Genomic DNA, 24,341 nt, shown 5'->3' on the forward strand with positions numbered 1-24,341 from the left:
GACACTGTAAGAGAAGACGTAGAAGTAGACGGAGTATGAGGGAAAGGGCTGACCAGATGGGCGTTAAAGAGGTGATAAGAAAGACAAAGATGTGCAGATAAGAAGCAGAAAGAATGAGAGATAAGATGAGGCCCAGGAGAAGGTGGAAGGATGGTGTAAAGTTCAGTAAACTTCGCCTGGGCGTGTATGAGGGTGGGAGACTGGCACGAAATAGAACAAATTAGAATGAAGAGGTTTATGAGGGATTTATGAGGGAATTACTCGCTGTCAGTGCTCAATAAAAGACAAAAAATGGAGTGACTGGGGTAAAACACAGACTGTAAAAAGGAGCTTCATTGTAAATGTTTAAACTCTCTTTTTCTTAGATCATTACATACAACAGTCAAGATACGAAATGTGATCAAATGACCCTAGTTTTCCTTCTTTTTGGCCACAACATTGCGGAAGGTATTGAAGCGCGCACACACACACACACACACACACACACACACACACACACACACACACACACACACACACACACACACACACACACACACACACACACACACACACACAAGGAAAACGAGCAAACGAGGAGCATAAAGCATGACAGACAATCCCCAACCTCGCTTCATCAAGTTACCGATTAAAAAAAAAAAAAAAAAAATCATTGACGAATATCCACTTTTTCTCGGATAATTTCTTTCAGCGTTTTCTAGCTGGGATAAAAAGGAGATATGCATCAAGGGATCATAAAGGCGGAAATACAGGTTGATACAGTGTCACCGTGAGCTCTAGGGGTGTCAGGAAGAGGACTGTGCTAAGAAAAGGGGTGGTAAGGGCGGAAATCCAGGTTGATATAATGTGATTCTGGGCTTTAAGGATAATGGCTGATTGTATTGGTGCTGAGTGTTTGAGTTGCACGAGATCCAGTGCTTAGTGTATCGATGCTCTCTCTCTCTGTCTGTCTGTCTGTCTCTCTCTCTGTGCTCGCGCGCGCTAGAAGCCTCTCCCATCCGTAAATTCGTGTGTTTTTAGCTGGGATAAAGCACTGTCTTACGTCCATAGTAAAAACAGGGTTAAACAGGTCTCAGAGAAACACACACACCTAAGAACCTACTATGTATAAATACTAATATTACTTAAGCCCTTCAGACGCAGCGGGTATTCTCGATTTCCTGTGTTTCCCTTTTGAAGACGATCTTGTTCAACTCAGAAAGGATCCTTGGTAGTCTGTCCATCTCTTGTCAGACGCCTTAATTCCGTATGGGGTGGTCACAAACAAATCGTCTCCATGTCGCCCTGTTCCCCGCCATTTCGCTGCCCTTCCCTCAGCTCACACCCCCCCTTGGTAGTAAAGGAGTTAATGGAAGCTTGGAAAGTCCTCTCGATGAGCAAGATGAAAACAGTAACAACGACATCCGAATTTTCCTTTGTAAAAACTATCTTAGTTTTGTGAGAAAAACTGAAATGCATTTTTTTTTATCTCATCCGCAAAGCATGTGATTTTTCTAATATGAATAAAAGCCGTTTTTTCTTGGAATTGGAGGCTCACAAGTACTTCTTCTTAGGCGGTTTTGTTTACGTATTACATTAGCACCAAGAAGAAAAAGAGGACCTGCACACACACACACACACACACACACACACACACACACACACACACACACACACACACACACATTCTCGTTAGGGAAATACAAAAGACACGGTCTCAGGATGAAGGGATGAAGGGACTGACAGAAATCGCTAGAAAAGAAAGGTAAGTATATGGAATTACGCAACAAAGACTTCGCCACGACTTATCCCTGTTGCTCTCTGACCCCTTCTTCCCCCTCTTCCCCCTCCCTCCCCTTCTTCCCCTGGCACCCCTACTTGACCCCGCCTGACCCCAGCCTGACCCCGGCCACCCTTGCAGGCCGCGGGGATGCTGCCTGACCGCAAAATAAGGTCGTTTGTAGTAGGTCGGATAGCCAGGGGGAAAAGTGTGCTGAGGAGGGGAAAGGGAGGGAAGGATGGAAGAGAGACAGGAGTGCAGATGAAAGAAATGGAAGGGAAATAGCCTGTGTCAGGAAGAGAGGTGTGTAGAAAGGAGAAAGGGGAGGGAGAGATACAAGGGGGAGAGATGTGTAGAAAGGAGAAATGGGTGAGAGAAGAAACTGGAAGGGAGAGTAGCATGGGAGAGAAGTATGTAGAAACGGGCAATAGGAGGAGAAGAAATTGAATGGGAAAGTGTCGTGGAGAAGAGTTTGGTGGACGGGATATGTATGGAGTTGCACATGACTAGGGATGCACAGCCCCCTTTGTGTGTGTGTGTGTGTGTGTGTGTGTGTGTGTGTGTGTGTGTGTGTGTGTGAATTATGAAACACATTTACTCGTATTTGTGTAGAGCATTAGAGCTATTGGGTGGGGCCGAGAATTTCGAGGGCTTGATTGATGGAAATAACAGATGTGTGGCCGACTTCACTGCGCACTCTCTTGGTTATTTCCCTACTTATATGCTTTGCAGTTATTGTTTTCGGTCCCTTCCGACCTGTATATTAATGGACAACGGGGATGGGATAATGGATGGATGAATGGATGGATAAATGGAGAGATGGACGGATGGAAGAATGGAAGGATGGATGGATAAATGGAGAGATGGACGGACGGACGCATGGATGGATGGATGGGTAGATAAATGGATGGATAGATGGGGAGATATAAATATAAAATTATGAGAGAGGTAATAGGGAGCTTTCTTAACCACTTCAGCCAAGCGGTTTTATTTATACTAAAGAAAAGCCTCTCGTACTGAAGGCGTGTATTAAGGCTGTATCTATCCCTACACTTCAAAAATTTATCTTTAAGTGAATAGGATCGTCAGAAGAAGGCAAGAACACAGTGAAAGAAACGTCCCCGAGATCATGAAAGGTCCCTCGTAGAGAAGGCGCTTTTTAATGCTGCATCCAACCTCTCCAAGAATTCAAATCCTCAGGAGAAGGAAAAGAACACAGCGAAAGAGACGTCGCCAGCTCAGTGGGTACCGAAAAATAACGAGACGAGGAGTTGTCGTAAACTTGGGTAAACACACGCACTCACGCCGCCTAACCTTCGACCTCAACCATTGCACTTTTTTTGCCCGGAAGAATGAGACCCAGGGTAATGAGGAACTAACCTAACCCACCGTAAACTAACCTAACCTGACCTAACCAAACATAACGAAGTGTCTAACCTAACCAGTATAATCTTCCATCTCACCAGTGTTTTTTCCTATAAGTTTAACCTCATCTACATAATCTTCGACCTCATCAGTGTTTTTTTTGTACATTAGAAAGAGACCTCCCGTAATGTGGAATAAATCTGACCTAATCTACGAACTTAACCATGTACAGTGTCTCAGTATACAGAAAAAAAAGAATGAAGAACTAGAACCCCTATAGCAGACAGAGATGGGACAATTTGTTATTTTGGAGTGTGTGTGTGTGTGTGTGTGTGTGTGTGTGTGTGTGTGTGTGTGTGTGTGTGTGTGTGTGTTTCGACGGCGCAATATAAGTATTTACCTCTTTTGATACGTGCACTCTTTTGAACCACAGGCATTATCCTGCTATCCATATTCTTGTGATTTGTACTCGTGTGATTTATTATTGTTCCGCAGCATTACTAAGTCGGTTTATTAGGCTACTAACACAACCTGAATGCTAAGCCGTATTTGCGTGAAATTCGATATACCTTAGCTATGAGCTGGGAATGAGTCTCCTTGGTTACCACTCTTCATTCACTTTCTGAAGGAGAGATGAGTCCCTCCCTCTGCTACAGTATTATTTGATCACAGGTTATGTATACTTCATCAGAAAGTTCTTTGGAATATTCTGCACAGTTTTTATTTGCAAGTGCTTGGTGGTAGGTGGTGGTGACCATCATCCACTCACTTGATATAGTGCTGCCTGCTTCTTCCTTAACCTTCATCATTCTTTTTCTGTGCCTGCCCTCCTCTCTTCCTATTTCTCCCATCTTTCCTGTCACTTCTTATTGCTTTTCTTTAGAGGCGGCTTTACATTGAGTGACAAGGCAAATGGTGTCCTGTAAGCCAGGAAACCATTTACAACGCTGGATGGTAACCATATAACCAAACCATACATGCTTCCTACGTGTCAACATTTGGGTTGGTGGAGGGTTAGTGCCCCTCCCCATAAAATAAATAATTCAGAGTCAAATGGCCACCCCTTACGGGATTATGGCGTCTGGCAATAGATAGATAGACAGTAAACATCCCTTGTAAGCCATGTATTTACTAACATCATGATTAATGTCTTCATTTAATAATACATAAGTGAAAAAAATTATTGGAAGTGTTTGCTTAGAGCCAGAGTGAAAAATATTACCAATGTTGTTATTAGGTTGTCTGTCCCCTTGCTCTCCCCAGCGCCCCTCACCTGCACCGCTACCCCTCACCCCTTCCCCTCCCTTCATCCTCTGCCTCCTCGAAAAATCCTTCCCTCCCCCACCTCTCCCCCACACCCTGCCTTCCCCTACTCATACCCCCTCCTCCCACAAGACAGGGGGTGTGTCGTGTCGTGTTCACCTTCTACACAACCTCCCTTTGCCCTCTCTAATGTCACTAATTTTCAGCCTTTTAAAGAGTCTCGTGGCAAAGCGTCCCCTCATCCACACAATAACCTCCTCTGTGTCCGGGGCCAGAGGAGTCACAATGGCTTACTCTGACCCTGGTTCTTCATCCCTGAGTCGCATTTATAAAAGATCCGGACCAATTTTTACGTTTAACAAGTCACCATTACGTGTAAGTGCAGTGCTTTCACAGGTAGTTCTGATTTTCGTATTTTTTCACGTTAATATTGACTCTAATGTGGTTGTGAAGTGTTTAGTAGCTGTATGAACGAAGATAAAATTATACACAACCATTCTTATATCTAGCTTAAGCCTATGAAAGTTTATAAATACGGGGCCTTGTTGGTGCATAGGTAAATACAAATGAAATATGTTTTGGGCAATTCTTGTTTCTTCCAGACGATTTTACTCATCTTCAGGATGGACTGTTGTAGGGTATTAAGAGGCTATATCCAACCCCTCCAGTTTAAAAAGTATGTGCTAAGGTGAATAAAATCGTCAGCAGATGGCAAGAACACCGTGAAAAGAGGCACAAGTGTTGGGTGGGTAAAAGCAAACATTAGCATATAATGACTAAATTAAGACGCTTATTACACAGACAACAAGGGAACACGCAGCCCAGCTTCCCGTGTCAAAGTTCACTACGTACAGAAGGGGAAAAAAAGTTCACCTGATTTTCACCTCTCACCTTCTAACTTTCGTCTGTTGATTAATATACCTCAGTAGAGAAAGGGCTGGGATGTGTCTGTGCCCATAAATGATTCTCCCAGATATGATTCATTAGGAAAGCGAGGGACAGACATGCTCTAAGTGGGAAACAGACGCAGTGGATTACTATGCAAACTTTTGTGTCTGACTATATGCTTACACACTGAAAATATACCTGACGTCTTTTTAATTCCTCTCTCGTTACTGTCAGCAAATTTTATTGTGCTTTTGGGAGATGTTTTGTATACTAAGGTTTACGAAGTCTCTGTTTAGTTTTTTAGCCCTTTTTTTTTCTTTTTAACGCTACACGGCCTTCCTGCAAGATGACTTTTTATCTATCTATTTATCTATCTATAGCCCGACGCCCTAATCCCACAAAGGGTGGCCGCAGGCAAAACGCCTCCAAGTCGCTCTGTCACCCACCATTTGACTACCCTCCCCCCAACTCACCCCCCCCGCTCCCTCATATATTTTTTAAAAAATTATTAATTTTTTGTTACCACCAAATTATTATATTTAGCTTAGGGAAGTTTTTCGTACTGAAGAGGTTATAAAGTCTCCATTAATCCGTTCACTACGATGACGACTGGATTATCTTTTTCCTGCAGACACTGATCAGTCGTATTTAGCTTCAGGACTGTCCCTTCTTCTGAAGGCAATTGAGGAGTGCCTGATGACTTTGCTTCGCTGTAGTGGCCATAGAGCAGGCTGACGTTTATAGTATTAGAACAGAGGGCGCCATCGTTTAGGTATATCCCCATTTTTGTAATTGCAGTTTCTGAAGCATTTGGTGAAGGTGGACTTAATTTTGCCTGGCTGTAATCACCAGTTGCACTCTGTAATGTGAGGTGAGTTACTTGGGAGGGACGCCTTCACGTGGTGGCACCTATATAACGGGTCGACTCCACCGCCCAGTTATACAAACATCTCCCAGCTATATCCCTATCCCCAGAGGAGGATGGTGAACTGCAGAAGGGCCGCTTGAGCCTGCAGTTTACTGGCTTTCATTTTAGCCTTTGGCGGCAACAGTAACATCAACAGTAATGTGGGATGCAGGGTAGTCATGTTTAATCATCATAAGATCACATAGGCCGACTCGTAAATGACTCACAAATATGGAACCCGCCTGCATTTTCATCCTCTGAGTTTTTATATGCAGCAGTGAAGCTACTTTCTAAATATTCTTCAGGCATCTTACTTAGTCTGCAAAACTGTAGGCTGGAGACAGGCTGAGAAGTAGGTTGCGGCGCTAGTTAACAGGACGAGGGCATGGCGGCTGCACGTACCACCTCACTGTCTGTATTTCTCCCTAAGACACCTGAAGCTTGTACGACGGAATTTATATAGACCTTTGCGACAGCCAAGAGCAACGATGCATGGCTGCGACGCTAATAAAGGCGCTTCTCCGGCCACCCAACCCGCTGTCGTACATTCCTGCGGGGAGCGAATCTGATCCCCTACCTATGCGTTCCCGGGGTAATGAGCGGAATCCCAGGTATGCCCACCCTTCATGGCGTCACCTGAGACCCCTATTATGGCCGCACTCACCTACCCGAGTTTGGACAGTTACTTAGACCTAGTTAGAAAATTTACATAAAGTTAGAAAGCTTACATGGATGGAGTTAGAAAGCTTGCAAAGACAGAGAAAGTTTACAGAGAAATAGTTGGAAAGTTTACATAGACCGAGTTAGAAAGTTGACATAGTTCAAGTTAGAAAATTTATACAGATCGACCTGCATTTCTGTTTAGCCTTTCTCTGTAGGTGCTGGGGGGGGGGGACGCCTTCCCGTGGTGGCACTGATATAACTGGGTGGCTCCGCTGTCCGGTTATACAAACGTCCCTTAAATCCCTCCCTATTCCGCTTATGGAAAATGGTGGACTGTAAGAAGGCCACTTCAGCCAGCAGTCCACCGGGTTCACGTCCAGATGAGCCTCGAGCCACAAAACAAAAGCAACGATTTATCTACCTCTCTGTCCGTCGGTCCGGCTCTCTCTCTCTCTCTCTCTATCTCTAAATTTACTGACTGCCGCCGGATCCTGTGAGGGGCGGCCTCGAAATAAGGACCTGCAAGAGTTTCTGTTCCTACCCAGTTGCTGTTACACATTATCCTGGAAAATGTTCTGGGATCCAAAGAAAACGTCACTAGGTTTTTTCAGCAGATATTGTTCACTGTCCCGTTATTTACCGTAATGAAGTGGCTCGATGTTAGTGTTCACAATAGTACCTCTGACTTGGGTTGCTCTGTTAATCCAAATCCTGAAATCACTGAGCCCGGGGATGTCTTTTTAAAATGTATTCGTGCTGACTCCAGATGAACCGATTGAGCTTGGGAGAGACTTTTTTGAACTGAAGGGATTACATATAACTTTCCAGTATTGAATAAAATCGTATGGTGTCAGGAGGTATTAAAAAAATTACCCGAATTCAAAAGATTAATGAACAAAGTCATACATTTTTGCTGCTTTCACTGTGGATTATTTTGGAAATCTGATACTGACTCCACTAACCCTTCTGCCGTACGGGGCTTCCTTCACTGAATAATATCGTTTGTGTGGCACTGGCTAGAATAAAACTGCTCACCGGGTACGTGACTTACATTGGCAGTGGAAAGTTCACCATTCTTCTCTTCTTCTTTTCTGACATTAAACGGGTATATTATAGAGTTTCTCATAGTGAGGGGGGTTAGAGTTCCCTCTGAGAAGTTTTCCTAGATGGCACCATCGATTATCTGCCTATAATCTAATCTTGGGTAGCCTTTGCCGTCTTCCCAAGCCCGTCCTGCCTGTTGCTCCCATGTCCAGGCTGACCCTAACTTGATAATACGCCTTGATATTCCCCTCGTAAATAGGGGTTATTTTATGCAGGAAGTACAAGATGCAAGGGGAGATCTGGCACTCATTTTTCCCTGTTCTTCTTGCAAAAGCAAATCTTAGTTACGTGGAGAAATGATGATACGTTATTTAGTAGCTGTGATGCGTGGAGGTGGGGGCGTCTGTGATAACATCTAGGGAGGGACGGTTTCCACGGGGTCAGGTTATGGGACAGTCTCACCATAGGGACCTCCTGCAGGGCCACTCCTACGCCTATACATATATACATACGCCATTATGCAGACGTGTATACATTCATACACTCCTATTTACAAACATATAAGCACACACAAACTTACATGCACACATACATGCGTCCATATACAATATGTGTACATACATCCATACGCACGTAAGGTACACCTGTATACCTACATACATGCACACAGAAATGTATGTCTGGCATCACGGAAATAAACGATAACGACGGGCTTGATAGCACTGCAAAAAAGAATAAGAGCTGACACCCCAGGAACACACTGTAGGAAGCATGACGCAGGAAAACTGGATTATGTATTGACAACACCTGTGTACATGATAACAATCCTGTTAAAGCTACAATAAATGATATTAAATAGATTTGACAATACTGAAATAAATAACAGAACTGGCACACCTACGAAAAATATAAGCCTTTTCACATTCCACATCAACCCATTCAATCCCATGACATATTCCTTAGTCTTACAGCTTATAGACGATTTTCATCAGCTTGGGCAGGACCTAGGATGGTGACAGGGTTACTGAAGGCTGTCGCAACCTCCTGCACCTCCAAGTCTGCCTCAGGCTAAATAGAATGGTCTGGAGGCAGTAAGAATAAAAAGGAACAAGATACGTCATGGCATTGAAGGAGTAATGACACCAGACTTGACACCATTAGCACTTCAGTCCGATGACGCTTAAAGTGCGTCAGATATGCATAAATATATGTCAGAGGATCAGCGGATGAGCACGCACACTTCTGAAAGGTATGATCAGGAAGTAATTAACGTTGCTAAAGTCAAGAAATGTTGGAAAATTATGGAACGGATTTGTCCAGCTTTTTCTTACTCTGACCTCATGCTCTTCGACTGGGCTAAATTACCATATTTAATTGCACGATTTTCGGTTTCCATGCACGAATATCAGTTTCTCAAATATACATCCCAGCAGTCAAAATATGTCAGAATATGATGAGGCGCAAAAAATAACCAGTATACACACATACCCGTACCTCTGCATAAAAACAGCTAAATATTATAATGCCATGGATGTCTGGCACCATTTTCCTGGCTGTGCTCCGGCATTCGAAAGTGATGTCAGCGCGCCACGACTGCGACACTGGTAATTCCGGGAGAGATGGACCAGCGGGAGGCATGGACCAGTTGCGTAGTTTTGACCTCGAGCGATAGATGGAGTCATAATCAGTATCGTCTGTTAGTCACCCACACAGTTGCTAGCGTGTACAGTTTTCGTCGTCTTTGCGTGAGTATTTCAGTTGATATACGGGAAATATATTATCTTGGTAATTTCATTGGTTGGGTTGAATGCTGGTGCTCCCTACGCTTGATGATAATTCTGAGTGAGCGTCTCATATTACGTGATCAGCATGTCAATCAGTCACTGTAAAGTGTTCCAGCTGCGCTGTTACCAATGAAGCCATGTTGCCAGACTGGTCCATCTCTCCCTGACAATCGGGAGAGATGGACCATAATATGTGAAATGGAGATTGCTGTAGAAATGTTGTTATTATAAGTTAGAAATGAGATCGCCGTGTTTCTGCTTCCTTCCAGGAAAATGCCAACAATGTATACAAGAAAGCTAGCGGGTTCTCGGGGTGAATGGAGAGAGGAAGATGTGGTCAAAGCGGCTGATGCAGTCAACAGGAAACTGATGGGAGTTAATTCAGCAGCGTCACACTTTAACATACCATAAACAACTCTGAAGAGGAGGTTAAAACCCAACAACCTCTGCAAAGGAGTCCATCTCTATCTTCAACTCTCCCATATCACATGGTCCGCCTCACCCATGGTGGTATGGGATAGATGGGCCACTCGTGAAATTTTGTAAAATGAATTTATTAATTTGAGATTGCTTGTTCGTCACTAAGAATAATATCTATCGATAGTTAATATTGCAGAGATACTCCGAGGCTAATATTTCATATCTATCGGCGCAAATAACAGAAATAAAGCTGTTTGAAAAAAAGTGGTTCATGTCTCCCGGAATTACCCTACACCTGCAATGTCCAATTTTCATTTTTTTTCTTTTACACTTCGCCTGCTTTGCACTTCGCTCAGGTTAATTGAATCGCGTGGCGTTATCCAAAGCAGAGTACCTATGTATGTGCATACCAATGTAAGGCTCCAGACGTGTAATTTTTAACGTAGATATGGAAGGGAAGGTGAGGAAGGAAGGGAAGGGAAGGGAAAGTTGAGGAAGGAAGGGAGGAGAAGGGTGAGGAAAGGAAGGGAAGGGAAGGGTGAGGAAAGGAAGGGAAGGGAAGAGTGAGGAAAGGAAGGGAAGGGTGAGGAAAGGCAGGGAAGGGAAGGGTGAGGAAGAGCAGGGAAGGGAAGGGTGAGGAAGGGCAGGGAATGGTGCAGAAGGGCAAGGAAGGATGTATGTGGCGTGGGTGTATGACCGCAGACACCAAGATAAGAGATGATAAAGCTGGTGAATGTAGGCAGTCTCCACGCAGATCAAGTGACAACACCCACAGCCCAGAGTTGTTGTAGGTTCAACCCCTTCATTACCCTGACGTTTTTATTACTATCATTATTATTATTATTATTATTATTATTATTTCTATGTGGGGACGATGTTTTCAGCATTGGAGAGATTTTCCAAACTGGGAGTTATTTATAGCCTAAGTTATTCTCTTCACTACTGCAGGTAAATTACACTCGCTGGATAAAATCGTCTGGAGTTGTGAAGAAATATGACGTCATGGGTTTGCAGAGATTGAGAGAGTATATAATATCTCCCTTTGTGATTGATTTAGCATATTGATTTCTACTACGGTATTGTTTTGTAGTTTATTAATATCTTAGGCTCCTGTTGGCCTGCTGGTTATAAAGCCGTGTTCGGAGAGAAGGCCCTGGTTACAAGAGGGAAATTGGCGTAAGTAATTTTAAGCATTCTAGGTACAGGTTTCTTGTCTGATTCACACACACACACACACACACACACACACACACACACACACACACACAGGAATGCTCATGGAACCACACAAACTAACGTAAAAGCTGAAATACACACACACACACACACACACACACACACACACACACACACACACACACACACAGGAATACTCATGGAACCACGCAAACTAACAAAGAAGCTGAAACACACACACACACACACACACACACACACACACACACACACACACACACACAGCCTAGCAACAGGGCGGCAACAGACAGGGTGCGGGAGGTTGTTTAGTCTGCCCGTGTCTGGCCTGCGGCTGTCTACCTGCGGCCCTTCAACCATTGTCCCGGCCGCCTGCGGGTACGAGAGGGGAGGTGGGGGGGAGCAGAGGAGAGGGGGAGTGGAGAGAAGGAAGCAGGGGACAGAGAGGAAGGGGGGCAGAGAGGAGAGAGAGGGCAGAGGGAAGGGGAGTAAACAGATGCGGGAAGGGAGAGAGGTGGAGAGAAACCGCGGAGGAGGAGAAAGACTGGGAGAAGGAAGAGAGAAGGGGAGAAACTGCAGGAGAAAAAGGAAAGGAGATAAGTGGAGAGAAATTGGAGGTGAGAAGCAAACTGGAGAGGAAAGGAGGGAAGGAAAACGAGGGAAATTCCAGAGAAGGAGGAGGTGTGGAGAAGGGATCGGAGGGGAAAGGAGTCCAGAGAGTGAGAGAGAATGGAGCGAGGAAGTGAAGAGAAAATCGGGGAGGGGAGGGGATAGGGAAGGAAGGAGGGGAAGGGGTAGGGAAGGTAAGGGAGGGGGAGGGGAAGGGAGAGGGAAGGTAAGGGAGGGGGAGGGGAAGGGGTAGGGAAGGTAAGGGAGGGGGAGGGGAAGGGAGGGGGAAGGAGGGACAGGCGGCAATGTAAGGAATGTCGGCCTGCACAAACTTGTTCACCCGCTTCCTCCCTTGGTTTTTGCACACGACAGACACTGAACTTAAGACACACACACACACACACACACACACACACACACACACACACACACACACACACACACACACACACACACACACACACACACACACACACACACACACACAGATAAATGTAGAGAAAGTTGGTAATGTCGGATCAAACCACACGTTATTATTGCTGAGGGAGGTATTTTTTGGTCTACAATAAAAAAATAAAATAAAATAAATAATAATAATGACATAATAATAATAATTATTATAATTACTATTATTAGTATTAGTATTAGTATTAGTATTATGATCATATTATTATTATTATGACTCCGGGCAGTGGAGAGAAGAAGGAAAAGCCTTGGATAACACTGTATTTGCATCGTCCGTGTGTGTGTGTGTGTGTGTGTGTGTGTGTGTGTGTGTGTGTGTGTTGAGAGCAGTAATTGAATGTAAAATACATTCTCTCTCTCTCTCTCTCTCTCTCTCTCTCTCTCTCTCTCTCTCTCTCTCTCTCTCTCTCGTTGTATTCATCTGCATATATATGAAAACCTAATACAGACACTCCAGATTCAGTTACCCAATTCCTCTGGTTCATATTACCCCCATTCTCTTTCTCTTTCTCTCTCTCTGTCTCTCTCTGTCTCTCTCTCTCTCTCTCTCTCTCTCTCTCTCTCTCTCTCTGACTTCCCTATTTTTTTTTTTCCTATTTCTTCTTTATGGTTCTTTCTCTTCCTTTCTTTTAATCTCTGTATTCATTTTTATCTCTTATCTTCCCTTCCTCACCTCATCTTTTCTGTTCTTTTCTCTCCCCTGTCGCCCACTAACCATAAATAAATTAATAATTCGATAAAAAGCTGTAATTTAATCCACAATGTGCTTACCATACTGCGCTTCACTTCATTATACTTTATCATTTTACCGGACAGTCAAGGCGATATCATGCAGTTCTCGCCAGCCAGATTCTCCTTGTCTTTTGTCACGTATGTACAGTCGCGGTCAGTTGTTCTTCCACACTCCCTCGAAACCGGGTCAGAACCTTAATGGATCTTGTGAGACTAATTAGTAACATTACAAAGGGCTGTGTTCATTATTTTGGAACCTCTGTGTGTAAAGGAATTATTGATCTGGACCATTTAACCATCCTGTCATTTCATTTAAATCGAGAGTACTCAGCTTGGGATAAATTAGCCCAAACAGTGAATTATTCGCTTTCCTTATCCTTACAGATTTTTCTTGTCACTTGTCACGTAAGCACACGCAACATCCCTCTCCTTCTCAGTTATCTCGTTATTCAGTAATCAGTTATGCCTCTATTATACAGTTTCAAATATAACTTTCATTCCCTTTACATCTCTGCTTTATTTTCTAGACTTCCTCATAGTTTGAACTGTAAATTTCCATTGTTAATTATTATCTACTATCCTGCTATCTTCATTATTTTGCCCGCTTGCTGTCTCGCTTGTATAATTAACTGTCATTTAAGTTCGTTTCATTCATCCCTCATTTCTAATCTCTCATCATATCCTACCACAATCCTGTCCTTTACTTCGGAGTTCATCCTGCAGGCCTGTAAATATCTCTTTGGCTTGTAAATATCTCATCTCTTTTCAACTCTCAACTTTATCGTGGTCACATCCTCTCTGCTGGCTGCAAGGATTTTTATTTTTTGATGTCTTTTTTATCCTCGTCATACCTCCTTTCACCTCTTACACTTTCTCTCATCCTCTCTACATTTTCTCCCCTCTCATCTCTCAGCCTCAGCATCTCCATACCGTCTCTACTGTTTACATTGTTATGCACTCCCTGCCCACTCTCTCCTGCTTCCTGTCATCTCCCAGCTTCGCCTTCCCCTTCAATCCATCCAGTGTTAAATGCAGCGTTAAGGGATTAGCAATACGATACAGGGTGAAGGTGATCAGACAGCCCACGTCCGCCCGCCTGTCGCAACACTTCCTCTGCCTTACCCTACCTACCTTGCTGTGCCCTGCCCTGCCCTACCCACCCTGCCCTGTCCTGCCCTACCTATCCTGCCCTGCTTTGCCTTATCCACACTTTCTTGTCTTGCCTTTCCCTGCCCTGCCCTACCCTTCCCTGTCCACCCTACCCTACACACCACCCTAATCTTATCTTCCTCCAACCTACCATTTTCTACCCTACCATACCCTATCTCACCCCTTCCAACACTACCCTGCTACCGTAATCCTGCCCCCCTTCCTCTCCCTCTGTCTCCTTCCCCCCCCCCCTGTCTTACACCTCGTTCTTGGGCGGAAATTGGTACTGTGGTGAGGAAGGGGATACTAGGAAGAGGGAGGGAGGGAGTGAAAGTAAGGTGGGGTGCAAGAGAGAGAGAGAGAGAGAGAGAGAGAGAGGGAGGAAGGGAGGGAGGGAGAGAGGGAAAGGAAGGTGGAATGTAATAGAAAGAGAGAGAGAGAGAGAGGGGGAGGGAGGGAGGGAGGGAAAGTAAGGTGGGGTGCAATAGAGAGAGAGAGAGAGAGAGAGAGAGTGTATATGTGTGTCTATGTGTAATCATGTGTGTGCCTATATCTGTACGTGTATGTTTGTTTGCGCATAACTGTGTATGTGGTTTTGTGTGTGTGTATGTGTGTGTGTGTGTGTGTGTGTGTGTGTGTGTGTGTGTGTGTGTGTGTGTGTGTGTGTGCGGACGGCTCATATTTTTCCGGGAAAGTTGATATGCAGGATTTCCACAAGACAAACTTACATCAGAGAGAGAGAGAGAGAGGGAGGGAGAGAGGGAGGGAGAGAGATGCATAGATATTCAGACCACACATACATAATGGCCGTATATAGGGAGTCCGGCCTTTATATCAGTAATAACTCAAGTACAGAAATGAAAAATAAAAAATCCCAGAGAAAGAGAAGAGAAAAGCGAAGAGGAGGGATGAGGAAAGGCGAGGCGGGGAGAAGAAAAAATAAGACAACAAGAAGAAGGAGAGTAAAGAGGAACAGACAGACAAAACAATGAAAGACAATAGAGACAGCCGCAGTTAGGAAAAGAGTGACATAATAAACGACAGTCGGAAAAAGTTGTGCCCAAGGGAAACACATAGAGGGGGGAAAAAGCATTGGAAATTACATCTAGGTACTCTGCTTCCTGTCTTTGCATGGTTGTTATTTTACTAATGAGCCGTTTAACCCTTTCTGAACGATGACGCGTCTCTCTCTCTCTCTCTCTCTCTCTCTCTCTCTCTCTCTCTCTCTCTCTCTCTCTCTCACATCTTACTGTATTCTGACATACGACTTTATTTCCGTACCGTACCCGTAGTGAAGGGGATTGATCTTTCCTATACTCTTCCTACTCTAACTTGGCCTAAAAATGCCATCTTTCCGTCATGAATGCTGAGTTGCGACAGGAGATGAACAGTAGAATACGGTGCCAGTCACGAAGAAGTGCTGTGAAGGATGTAGCGTCGTACCTTTGTCTTTTTTCCACCACTAAGCTACGTGAAATAAGCTGGAAAATGACAAAAATCATGGCCAAATTAGAGTAAAAAGAAGGTTAAAAGTCGGAAGCACTCCATTAGCAACCTGATTAAATGATTCAGTAAAATTCCGTTCTTTGTAATATTTTCGCTGCCAGCAGACAATCTTACTCACTCAGAAATAACGTCACACACACACACACACACACACACACACACACACACACACACACACACACACACACACACACACACACACACACACACACACACACACACACACACACACACACACCAAACATAAACCCACACAGTACACACACACACACACACACACACACACACACACACACACACACACACACACACACACACACACACACACACACACACACACACACACACACACACACACACACACACACACACACAACCCCCTTAGAGGCACACGGTTATGGGAAGTAGTGAATTAGTTCAATGTAGGTCATTTAACAGGAACAATGGTGTCGAGGCGGACGAGGAAACCATTATCTGCCCCATTATTATCATCATCACCATTATTTTCACTATTAGCCTTCTTACACCGCCTTCTTCTGTCACTCATGGCATGTTTTCCATTTTTTTCCTTCCCTTTCTCTGTTCACCTGTGCTCTTTTCACCTTAATTGGCCTAGATTTTTAGTCATCTTTAGCCTCTTTCATGTCAGGAATAAATGCTACAGCTCTGCCTCTTTTGCAAACACTTCTTCGTGACTAGCTTCATATTCTAATGTTAATCTATCGTTATAAATCAGCATTCATGAAGGAGAGATAGCAATTTCAGACCAAGTTAAAGTGAAATATAAAATGATTATAAAAGTACAATTGGGGACCCAGATCTAAATTTCTCTGTTGAGTGTTGTCTTTTAGGGGTAGGTTGTGACTTAGAAGAAATTTGCCTGCCGTAATGATCCTTGTACAGCCAATAGGCATTATTTCTCAGCCTTACCCTCTCATCTGGCTTGTCTTTAACCCTCTCAAGTTTGTCTTTTCTCGTATTTTGTTCCACTTAAAGCCAGACGATTTTTTTTTCACTTCTTTTTCTTTCTTTCTTTCTATTTTTCGTTTTTTCTACCTGAGAGTGAGTCATGGGAGCCTGAGTGTTTATATAGCCTCCAATATGACAAAATCTAAGGCCTCGCTAATGGTAACGAATTGACAGGATGTTCAACGAATGACGAAAGAATTTGAAAAAGTATTGGACGAAATGTGAAGTCTGTGCAGGGTATTGACTGTAATGTAAGGAAGTGCTGAACGAGTTTTATATCCTTGGCAGGGTGAAGGCCAAGAAATTTAGCCTGGTAGGGTGTATGACGAAATTTATTGCCTGTGCAGGGTGTAACAGAGCGAAATTCGTGTGTGTGTGTGTGTGTGTGTGTGTGTGTGTGTGTGTGTGTGTGTGTGTGTGTGAGGAGAAAGAAGGATTGTGCTTAGTGAGTGAATGAGAGAGAGAGAGAGTGGGTGTGTAACGTGAGTTAGTGGAGAATTGCAGTGAGAGAGCTTAGTGTGAGAGAGTGACAGTGAGTGTGTTTGTAAGGTGAGTAAAAATGAGTGATTGGTGTGCTGTGGTGAATGCATATAGTGTCAGAGAGGGCTAGAGTGAGTGTGTTTGTAAATGAGTGAGTGTAGTATTACAGTGAGTGAATTTAGTGTGACAGAGAGAGTGGATCTGTAAAGTGAGTGAGTGAGTGGCCTTCGAGTGAGGACGAGTACACGAGTAGGTAAATGGGTAGTTCCGCTGCGTAGGGTCTCTCCAGATGGTTGGGTAGAAGGGGTCGTGGGAGCAAGTCCAAGGGAGGGTTGCAATTACGGAAACTCCTGCATTGTGCACGTCAGTTCCCTGCCAGCCACGTCACTCATTCTAACCCGACGCTCATGACCCAAGCCTGACCCACGCCGGGAAAACACTGCACAGGAAGAATGAGCAGAGTAATGGAGGGAGGGAGGGAGGGAAGGGTAGTGATAGAATGAGTAAATGTATTTGTATGTGTAGCAGAAGAATGATGTAATTAATAGAATTGACTGGTGAGTAAGTGGGTGAAGAAGTGAGTGAACTGTGTGATGTATACATATACATACATACACGCATACATTTTATATATACTGTATATATATGGACTTTGGCAGAAATTTTCGATCTCGTGCAGTGCACCATCCTCCTTGGAAATAGGGAATTGAGGAACCTTTGTGTAACCGGGCAGTGACCCACGCAACTACATCGGTGCCACCGCAAGAAGGAGTCCCTCTGCAGCACCGCAAAGGAGAGGTTAAGAGCAAGTTTTATATTATTTTATTTTATTTTTATTTTTTTAAAGGAAGGTAGTACATACCGGAAACAGAAATTTAGGAAGAGACAAATCCAGTGGACGCCTTGGGTTATGAAATCTGTTAAGGAATCTGCACAAAGAACCTATGATGCCTCGATGATGTAAGGCAGGCTGCTGGTTGGGAAGAAGAAAGTTAATTGGATTCCGATTCCTCTCAAGAAACTGTCTGGTGAAGGTAGGGAGAGCTTTAATGAACCATGGCTGACTTGTACTACTGCTACTACTACTACTGCTGCTGCTGCTCTGCAACTACTACTAAAGACTCCTGGTGGTTTATTAAGTAAAGAATGTTCAACCGAATATGACCCATAAAGGGATGGTTGGGGTTTGTTTTTTATGTAATGCCGCTCAGGGAGGGAAAACTGGTCATTCGCCTTCACTGCCTGGTTTGAGTAGCGTAGCCTCGGTCCCTTCGCTCCTGGTGGGACAGTATTGAAGCTCAGTCAGTGATGCAAAATCACCAGGAGTTAGTCACCTTGTGTTATCATTTTATATTTACATGGCATATTTCACCCAACCCTGCATTGCCCTTAACGATATTATTACCCAGTGTATTGAGGCTTATTCTGAATGGAAGATATAAAACCTACAGTAGATGAAAATAAAACTGGACTCCCATATTCACCAGTCGAGACCTTCCTGGCTGGCCATCACTGACACCTTTCCCCGGAGAGGTGAGATTTTTACAGTCAGGGACAATGATTAGATCCTCAACCAGTTCCACCACTTTTCACTGCCCTGTGTGGTGAACGTGGAAAACTTTTATGTGTTTCTCTGAGCACAGACGAGGGCAAAGGACATAGTCGAAGTGTGAAGTAAAATTGATGCAGTGGAATATCAGTAGCATTTACATTGTGTCCTTCAGTCAATACAGCGGTAACAGCAACAGTCAATCCCACTTAACCCCCCCCCCCTTGTGGTGTAGGGGCCCGGGACAAGGCTTCGGGGTTCGATATACTGAAGGGTAAATGACCATCATACTCCACATGGGTGACATTACATGGTCGCAAAACCTCTGCTCACCACTTGGGCACAAAACCTAATATCACTTCTGGGAATTGGTTCTGTCTTTTTTTGCGCTGAAATTATTAGAATGGTGAATAAGGAAACTCTCAATCTGAAAGGAGGAGGAACGTCTGCCGCTCGTTTGTCTGAGGCCACAGGGAGCAAAATACAGCCTCAATTGGCAAGACAAAACATTTAATAGAACAGCATTATCTAAGCCAGGGGGAGCGGGTGGCCAATTGTCTCTAATCATTTTCTTGTAACTAATACCAGCCTAAGCCATGAAGTCGCCTACTGTGTTCGTTGCTCTCTTCGACGCCGGAAAAAAAAGCACATCCGGGCCTAATCATCTCATGAATCGTTTCGGAATATTAACCTATTCATGATCGCATCTTCAGTGTTATACCCATTTCTCTCGAACCTGGCTTAACACTGCCATCTTCTTTTTCTGAATACTGATCTGTAGCGATAGATTAACACTATAATAAGATGCTAGTCACGAAGAAGTGCTACAGAAAGGATTCAGAGCCGTGGCGTTGTTTTTTTTTGTCAGTGAGCTACGTAAAATAAACTGCAGTAGGACGCAAATCGTAGCCAAGGCAAAAGAAGTTCTGTAAGAATTAAAGGATTAGATGGTTGCAAGGGAGGCTCAAACTTGTCTTTGCCTTGTGACCTTGATCTTTAAATTCTTGCCGTGAAAGACAGTTTAATCACCGGCTACCCAGCAACTCTCCACCAAATTGTGTTAATATCGGATGAAAAATAGTGAAACTATTCTCACGGTCGCCGTGAAAAAAGTTTCGACCCCGTGAGAATGATTTCGGCCATGCTACAACAAAGAGCTTTTCAATTAATTTAACCAAATTTGGTGGAAGAGTTAATAGACCTTACATGACAAAACTTCTTAGATTTCAACACAATAGGCCCGGCGTCAAGGTGATAAGACAACCTCAGAGTTAATCATGCGTTGTGACCATGTTCTTTAACCTCCTGCTCTGAAATACAGCTGGCTTCGTCTTGAGCTGCCACGCAACACCCACACCGAGTTTGGTTAAAATTTAATGAAACATGTTCATTATCTTAAAGTCGGAATTATTTTCAAGGCTGCCGTGAAATAGTTCAGGTCAATCCAGAATAGTTCCGGCCACGCCACAACGGGAAGATTTTCTTCGACTTTGACAGAAATTCCTCCAGTATAAAAAGGAAAAAAATCCTAAACGGGACACAGTCACCAGCTGGTTGGAAGAATATAAAAAGCGCCATCGAACTTGCGGGTTTAAATTCGTGCCCGTCTGTCTGGCCACACGACACTCAACACTCACGCTTCTCCCTCACGATTCACTTAACTATTTTTCTCAGAGTATTAACGCCTTCAGCCTGAGGATGCTTTATTTTACTGTTTTGCTACCCTCAGATGATTGTGCACAGTTTAGGACGTATCCCTACACTCTTTTCACCCTAAGTTGGCCTAAAATTGCCATTCGTCCATCTAGAATGATGGGCTGCAGCGACAAATCAACTAGGATATGATGCTTGTCAGAAAAGGGAGTGATTTGGGTGTACTAATATCCATACTGCCACTGGGCCACGGGAAATACACTTAAAAAAAGGACGAATATCTCCGCCATGCTAAGGTAAAAGAATTATAGCATCACACCAGGCCAAACCATGTACACCACACCACATTACACATACCTAACTGTGCACCACACTACACCGCTCAACACCACACCACATCACAACACACAGACTGTACCACACCACACCACAAAACACAAACCGCACCATACCACATCCCAACACACCAACCGCACTCCACCACATCACAACGCACAGACCGCACCACACCACATCCCAACACACAAACCGCACTCCACCACATCACAACGCACAGACCGCACAACACCACATCACAATACACCAACTGCACCACACCACATCACAATACACCAACTGCACCACACCACATCACACCACACACAGCTATGTCCAAACACACTGTACCACACACACATCAAAACAAACAACACCCATTCCTTCTTCCATCACATTATCCCATACAACTTCCTCTGCCCCTCCCTCACATTACACCCCACCGACACCACCCCCACACCTCACACCACGCCACACAACACCACACATTCAACTTACAGCCCCACCCCCACACCTCCCACCTACACCCACACCGTACCTCAAGATGACTCGAAGTAGCCAGGTGGAGAGAGAGAGAGAGAGAGAGAGAGAGAGAGCAGTGGCCAAGTACGAAGGGTGTGACGAATAAGTAGCAACCAAGCGTGACTCCCAAGGTCCCTTCCTCTATCCTAGCCCCCTATCTAGTTAGCTTCGTCATACCTGTTCTTTGGCGATTTATTTTGCATATTACACCTTTCCATTCTCTTATATGCCACTTATACATTTTTCCTATCGACACAGTTTGCATCAATAGCATACTAGGAAATAATGATGCGTAATGAGCAGAATAAATCGCTAAGGAATAAGTGTTAAGAATCTCCATAATCGCTTCTAAGACGGCCAGTTTACTCCCAGAGATACGATCAGTCTTCAGTCGTAGTTAAGATTTTTTCCTGTCGTAACTAAGACAATTTTTTCTCGTTGCTAAGAAGATTTTCATTTTGTGGGTCAGATAATTTTCGTATCCAAGAAAATTTGCTCCTCGTAACTAAGATCTTTTCCTGTAGTAACCAAGAGAATTTCCTGTTGTGCTTAAGATCAATTCCTGCCGTAACTAAGATCAATGCCCTTCGTGACTAAGATGAATCCCTGTCGTAACTAAGATCAGTGCCTTTCGTGACTAAGATCAATTCCTGCCGTAACTAAGATCAATGCCCTTCGTGACAAAGATCAATTCCTGCCAGAACTAAGATCAATACCCGTCGTTATTAAGATCAATGTCCGGCGTTATTAAGATCAATGTCCGGCGTTATTAAGATCAATGTCCGGCGTTATTAAGATCAATGTCCGGGGTTACTAAGATCAGTGCCCTTCGTTATTAAGATCAGTACCCGTCGTTATTAAGATCAATGCCCTTCGTTAATAAGATCAATACCCGCCGTTATTAAGATCAATTCCCATAGTAATTAAGATCAATATCCTTCGTTACTAAGATCAGTACCCGTCGTTATTAAGATCAATTCTCGTAGTAATTAAGATCAGTGTCTAGCGTTATTAGGATCAATGTCCTTCGTTACTAAGATCAATACCCGTCGTTATTAAGATCAATACCCATCGTTAGTAAGATCACTGCCCGTCGTTATTAAGATCAGTACTCATCGTTAATAAGATCAAGGCCCGTCGTTATTAAGATCAATACCCGTCGTTATTAAGATCAATGTCCTTCGTTATTAAGATCAATACTCATCGTTACTAAGATCAATGTCAGACGTTACCAAGATTAATACCCGTCGTAAGTAAGATCAATGTCCGTCGTTATTAAGATCAATGTCCGATGTTACTAAGATCAATGTCCGATGTTACTAAGATCAATGTCCGTCGGTTAAGGTCAATTTCCGTCGTTACTAAGACCAGTTCCTTTCGTAATTAAGGTCAGTGTCTATCATTATTCAGATCAAGTCCTGTCCTGGCTTAATTTTCCAGCTGTATTTAAAGGTCAGTAACAAAGACAAATTCGTGCATGAAATTCTTGGTTCAGCATCAGATTTCGTCCATGCAGGTAAGTTGGTATGTATGTGATTAGATTCCTTTTCGTAATTAATATGCTAAGGATAGTCATTTACAAAACAGTGTTGCTAGTAGAATCATTGTCGTTTATAATATTTACTGTAGCTACATCAAGAGACCTGGAGCTGGGTGTGGCGTGGGGTGTGGTGGCCTGGTGTGGAGTTATGTGGTGAAGTGTGGTGTTGTGACGTGGAGTGTGGTGTCGAGTGATGTGGTGTTGGGTGCGGTGTGGAGTGTTGTGGCATGGAGTGTGGTGGTGTGGAGTGGTGTGATGTGGAGTGATGTAGTGTTGTGTGGTGAGGTGTGGTGCTGTGGCGTGGGGTGAGGCGTGGAGTGGTGTGGCCTGGAGTGGTGGCGTGGGGTGAAGTTTGGAGTGGTGTGGCGTGGAGTGGTGGCGTGGGGTGAGGTGTGGAGTGGTGGCGTGAGGTGTGGTGTGGAGTGGTGGCGTGGGGTGAGGTGTGGTGTGGAGTGGTGGCGTGGGGTGAGGTGTGGTGTGGAGTGGTGGCGTGGGGTGAGGTGTGGAGTGGTGTGGCGTGGATTGGTGGCGTGGGGTGTGGTGTGGAGTGGTGGCGTGGGGTGAGGTGTGGAGTGGTGGCCTGGGGTGAGGTGTGGAGTGGTGTGGCGTGGAGTGGAGTGGTGGCGTGGGGTGAGGTGTGGAGGGGTGCTGTGGGGTGAGGTGTGGAGTGGGGTGAGGACGCCATGCATGACAGCAAACATTCCTGCCGTGGGTGGCCGGGGAGAAAAACTACCATTAGGAGGAAAAGAGCGTGGAGAGAGTAAAAAGAGCGTGGAGGAGAGAGTAAAAAGAGCGTGGAGGAGAGAGTAAAAATAGCGTGGAGGAGGGAGTAAAAAGAGTGTGGAGGAGAGAGTAAAAAGAGCGTGGAGGAGAGAGTAAAAAGAGCGTGGAGGAGAGAGTAAAAAGAGCGTGGAGGAGAGAGTAAAAAGAGCTTGAAGGAGAGAGTAAAAAGAGCGTGGAGGAGAGAGTAAAAAGAGCGTGGAGGAGAGAGTAAAAAGAGCGTGGAGGAGAGAGTAAAAAGAGCGTGGAAGAGAGAGTGAAAAGAGCGTGGAAGAGAGAGTGAAAAGAGCGTGGAAGAGAGAGTGAAAAGAGCGTGGAAGAGAGAGTGAAAAGAGCGTGGAAGAGAGAGTGAAAAGAGCGTGGAAGAGAGAGTGAAAAGAGCGTGGAAGAGAGAGTGAAAAGAGCGGCAGTCAAGAAAGGGACAAAAGCTGGGAAGGAAGCTTTTTTTTTTTTTTTTTTTTTTTTTTTACGCCAGGGACTTAAGATTGAAACAAGGGGTCCCAACCGGGGGTAAATTAACGTATTGATTTTTGTCTGTGGGTTAATGGATTGAGTGGAAATAAAAATGGAAGAAAATACACAGACATTAACACAATTTAATATGCATTCATATTTTGGCACTTTTCAGATCGTATCCCAATTTTTTCACTAGAGACTTCGTGACGCTTCTGTGTTAGCGATTTATTCTGCACGTGACACCTCCTAATCCTCTTTTATGTTACCGATGGAAGCGATATGGATGTTAATGAGTGATTGAACAACACAGAAGGGAATGTTATGGTGTA

Source organism: Coenobita brevimanus, chromosome 79 (genome assembly GCF_032717465.1).
Source record: "Coenobita brevimanus isolate Jiangsu-jjx chromosome 79, ASM3271746v2, whole genome shotgun sequence".
NCBI lineage: Eukaryota > Metazoa > Arthropoda > Malacostraca > Decapoda > Coenobitidae > Coenobita > Coenobita brevimanus.